Here is a 5,744-nt window from a genome sequence, read left to right as displayed (position 1 = left end):
ACGTGCTACATGACATTCATGTTTATGGTTTAGCAAATATATATAAATATCTCTGAACAGATTGAACAGAACTGAATTTTACGTACATCTAAACGTCTTTGATGTCTCTCCAATAATTTTTATTGTTTCTAAGAGTATTAACTTGTCAATATCCTTAAGCAGTATTTTTTATTTTGAAAACTAGGAGTAGGTCTAGGTGAAATTGGTGAGGAAGGCACTAGTTAGCTTAAAAAGTTTAACTCAGTCCATTCCTACCAGCAGCTCTTCCATTTAATTAAGAAAAAAAAAAAGATAACCACATGTAAATTGGTGACAATTGTTATGGACAGCGGTTCAAAAGATGTATGACCTTCCTGTGGGGCTATCATCACTAACATCTATATCACAGATGAATATATTTTACCCTTGAGAACAGACTCTGGCTTCAGAAAATGGGCTCTGAGAAATTTTACAATACATCCATCAAATACTGTAAGAAGAAACAGTATTCCTTCAAATCCTTCAAACAACTTGTCATTGAATTTGCAGCTAAGACTGAGAAAGACTCCCCAGATATGTAGTTTCCTCTTCAAACATCTAAATTGGAAAAATTGAGCTTATTTTGTTTAATGTGCAGAGTAGATTGGTAAAAAGATCATTACACTGATTAACAGCATATAGTGCTTTAGATGGTATGACTTTGAAGAGAGAAAATACACATCATATCAAGTCAAAATGATAGAAATAAGTCAAGTTTTCCCTCTGACACCCCAAATTGTTGCTACGTTTAATGCCGAGTTCACACTGCATCCCACATAGCAATTGTCATCTGGCCCAGCTCTGGGCCAAACAAGCAGCAAAGAATTACGGCCCTTGTGTGGCCCAGATCTGGACTACAGACATGAGCCATAACTGGCCCAAATCTCAGCCAAATAGTAACTTCTAACCAGCCCTGATCTGGGCCAGAACAAGTTTTAATAGTGCTACCCAATCTCAGCCTTCAGTAAACCACATAGAAACCAGTCTTTAACCAGAAACCCCAAAACTGAGCCATAAAAAAAAAAACTATTCAGCCACGAATCCATCAATAGACAGTAACACACCTTTATTCAAGCAACTGTAATTCAAACATCTTTAGACTGTGAGGGAAAGACTTCCTGGCTCTGCTGGGACTCGAACCAGAGATCTGTGAGGAGGCAGCATTTCCCACTGAGCCACTTATGCTGCACTTAGCCACAGACAATAATACAGACACTTGTGGAACAATAATAAATAGATAAAATTGCAAAAAAAAAAAAAAAAATTATAAAATCATGTATGTATATAAAATGAAAAAAAAAACACACACAAAAAAAACACATTTACAGGTACAAAACTCTGTTTGGATAGATGCTGCAATGTACAACATACACAGCAAAATCCTCAGTGAATACTGCACACAATGTTAAAAGAAACACTAAAATAGTGTTGAAGTTCACAAGACGAATGATAAAATTAAATGATCATATAACTGATGATTGATAAAATCAACTGCAAGTCAAACACTGAAGATCTCAGCAGAGGATGATTAACTCCACAAACAGCATTACCAGCTTCACTCATTACCAACCAAACTGACTTTATTTCTGTCAGACGTCTACAGAAGCTCTTATTGAGAATTAATAGAGGCTTAGATGTTGATATTTATTTAATTTGAAGTCACTGTTGCGGTGGGCAGTGTTTGCTTTAGTTGGGTTCTTGGTCCTTGTACTTATTGTGTTAGATTTCTTTGGCTGCTGTAACTGTGTGTTTGTAAAGCACAGTTGTTGTATCAAATGATTTCTGTTAATCAACTCATTAACAGTTGTTGTGGTAAAGAAAGTCAAGACAGAGTGGGATCAGGTACTACCTCCCTATCTTGTTAGTGATGATGAAATCATAACTAAATGATCATCTAATAACCTTACTGACTTATATACAGTAGAGCCTTCTACTTCTGACAAATGTTCCTGTGCATATTGAGCACTGGGCTTCAAGTGCCTACACATTAAAGACAAAAATGTATGCAGGGTAAATTTTGTAAAATAGGAATTGATAATTAACAATGTTCATTTTAGCTTTTGCCTGTGTACCTCCTGAGGGTGATTGCAACATTGGATGATGTTGCATATGTGACCAGGGAAAAAAGTGTGTGTGATAACACCTCCCTGCCGCTTGGGACGGCCGTGTGTGCTTTGTGCAGTCTCGTAGCGGGAGGAGAAGAAAGCGATGTTTTCCCGAGAGTGTGGCCTTGCTGATCCGTGTTGAGCACGTGCGAGTTGGGAAACGTTATGGGTTACTCATAGCCTATATTCCCAGAGAAAAGCAAATTGTTCCTTATTGTGGTGACGCTAGTAAAGATTGCCAGACAGTTGATGAGTTTATCGAGGAACTCGAACAAGTTATACGGGTAAGGGGACTAAGTGAAGAGGATCAAGTAGATTTTATTTAGTCACACTTGAGGGGATCGGCTCTGGATGAGGTTTAATTGTGTGGTGGGGGAGGAGGATGCATGGCCTCGGGAGCTGTTTGCGTACTTGAGGGACGCATTCCGGGAGAAGTGGACTACCCCTCAGCTGTTACATGCATTCTATGCCCGAAGACAGTTAGAGGGGGAGGATCTTAGGGAGTATTCGCATACCTTGGCGACAATGTTAAATGCAGCTCTCAGACAGGCGCCAAATGCGGTGCCTGATGCACAGCTAGCATTAAGGGATCAGTTTGTGGAAGGGATCAGGGACTCCATACTCTGGCGAGAACTGCGTAAGTTAGTGAGGGACCAGCCTTGTGTGACACTGTTCGAAGTGAGGAAAGAGGCTCTCTTGTGGTGTGCGGAAGAGCGCCCACGTGGGAAGAGTGTCGCTAGAAGTCGTTACCTGCTAGGTTTGGGCAGTGAGGAGGGTGTAGGATCCAAAAGGGAGGGTGCATCATCCCCTTCAGGTGATTTGAATGCTGTTTTGCAAGATGTTGTGAAAGCCGTTGCACAACAGGGAAAAGCGATCAGTGAGTTAACTAATGCAGTCCCTAACCTTACAACCCAAAGAACCAGTGTAGGCTCTGAAAGGCCCCAAAGGGCTGAGGTTAGGCCCAGATACACTCGGGATGGTCAGCCTATCTGCTTGAGGTGTGAGGGTGTGGGACATATTGCCCGCCAGTGCACAACACAGCACAATCCGGAAAGGCCAAGGGTTGGCCACAGCAGAAATAATGGCACCGGGAAACAGGGTCCCTCCATTGCGCAGAGCCGAGCAATGACAGGGGGTGTCCATGGCTCAAGCAGCAGCCCACTGACTAAGGAGCGGTTCTTGGAATGGGCAGTGGGCCAATGCCCTGAGGTTGAGATCAGCATAGGGGGAAAAAGTGTCAAGTGTCTTTTAGACACGGGCAGCAATGTGAGCACATTGGCGGAAAGTTTTTTTTAGAGACCACTTGCGTGGGGAGGATAGGGATATGCACAGTACATCAAAGTGGTTGCGGATTACAGCTGCTAATAAACTGCCACTCCCATATTTGGGATATGTCGAGTTGGATATTAAGGTGATGGGAGTAACGATACCTGGCTGCAGATTCTTCATAGTCCGGGATCAGAAGGATGGAGAACCTGATCATTCACCTCCAGGAATTCTCGGCATGAATATTGCTCAGCGCTGCAAACAGCTGATCTTGGCCGAGTTTGATAGTGCCCTAGCGGGAGCACTGGACTCAGCACTGGATGTTTTTAGTATGGAGCAAACTCGACAGTTCGAATAGCGGGAAGATATAGAACATGTGTGCCTGCGGCCTCAATGGCCACGGTCCAGGCGCGTGCAAGTAAGAAGCTACCCATGAGGGGTGTGATCATACTTGAACCTGGGGCAATGGCACTGCCAGGGGGTCTGGTTCTTGTGCCCATGGTAGTGTCGGCTGATAAATGGGTGTTCCCTCTACGGCTTCTGAATCTGGCACTGGAAGATGTGTGGCTTCCCCCAAAAGCCAGCCTTGGGGTTCTGTCCCGAGGTCATCAGGTGGAAAGTGGGGCCTGTGACGTAGCATTTTGACGGATTTCCAGAGATCATGAGGAAGTCACTGTCAGCGTGAGGTCGATGACGGAGACCAAAGGTGACTGGCAGTGTCCCTTGGACAGGGTACAAATAGGTGGGACTCCCGTTCAGCAGGCAGAATTGCGAGCATTGTTGAGAGAGTATGCGGACGTGTTCGCAGTGCGTGATGAGGATCTTGGGTACACTGATCAGGTGAAACACGAGATCCCCGTGATCGATAACGTGCCTGTGGCTCAAGTGTACAAACGTATACCTCCCAACCAGTTTGAGGAGGTAAGGGAGCATATTACCGGATTGCGGCTGTACGTAGATTACTGGAAACTGAACTCGAAGTTTTGTGTTTTCTCATGTAGATTCTGCTGTCTCCCGTTTTCCTGGGTTCCAGTTTCCTGCCACAGTTTTGGATATTTCGGATATTGCACCACGATGTCTTGACTCTTGTGTTGTTTATTTGTTTGATTGTTCCTAATAAACTGTTTAACTGCACTCGCAAGTGAATATCAAGTTATTTTATGTGATAGTTATATGTATACACATTTCTTTTTTCCCTCACATTCTTTCTTATAGCAATTCCCTCTGTCACACACCTGACTCAATGGCTCATTATAGAGCTCATTATGCAGGCCTTTGTCTTCTCAGGTGTGAGTCAAAGGATAGTTCACGCCTTCTCGCATAGACCCTTTCTACTCAAAAAGTGACTTAGAAAATTTAAATCTATATATTGTTTTCTCTGAATGAGTGAGTTAGATTATTTTCAGATCATTTTGATGCAAATATTCTAGGCTACAAGATCCAGTTCTCAAAAGTCTTGAGAACAAATGTTCTGTATGTGTTTTATGGCCTTATTTCAGTTACTGTAAAATGTTAGTTTTTTTCTAACCATGCATAAACGTCGTTTTCTCAAAAACACAATCACGTACGTACATGCTACTCACATATTATTGTAGTTTGTGCTGAAAACAGTGTTTTTAGAATTTAGCCATTAAAATGTTTATAAGCAACTGAAAAAAGCACAAATGTCAGGGCATGTCAAAACATGTCAAGGGGTTGGGGGTGGCGTAGAAGGGGAAGAGGAGAGTGGAAAGACGAGAGGAGGAAGATTGCATATTACGTTGGTCCAAATAACAAAGGATATTCTACCCGATAATCCTGTATAAAGTGAATCCGTCATCAGTGATTGATATTTTGCCAACAAGTATTAGTGATATTTAGCACCGATTACCCTCTGCACGTTCATCCCATGTGCTCATGTGTTAACTAGCATGAGCCGGATCGACATTCAACCCAGAGAAGGTGAATCAGATAGCACTCCGGGTGACCGGAAAAGCCCTGAGTTCCTCTGTTGCTGGGGAAAAAAGACCCGGTAGCCACTCGCGCGAGCCAAAGCCACGGCGTTCCATCATATGGCAAGACCCGTTGCGTTCGGGAAAACATCAGGCCTGCAACGTAGGGTGGGTGTGTGAGTGAGAGCGTGAATGTGGGCCCCTTTAAGTGAGTTTTGATACTGACGGGAGTGAGTATTTAATTTGGTTTAATCCAAAAATTTAAGATTTTGCTATGGAATTGTAAATTTGTACATTTTCCACTTTAATTTGCTAACTTGTGATTAACACGTGTGGAAATAGACGTTTGGTTTGTTTCATATTGTCACTTCTTTAACAGGATTTGAGTTGACATTTTAAAAGTTTGTTCACACCCGTTTATTTT

This window comes from Onychostoma macrolepis, chromosome 22, assembly GCF_012432095.1.
Source record: "Onychostoma macrolepis isolate SWU-2019 chromosome 22, ASM1243209v1, whole genome shotgun sequence".
Lineage (NCBI taxonomy): Eukaryota > Metazoa > Chordata > Actinopteri > Cypriniformes > Cyprinidae > Onychostoma > Onychostoma macrolepis.
This window is presented reverse-complemented; position numbering follows the sequence as displayed.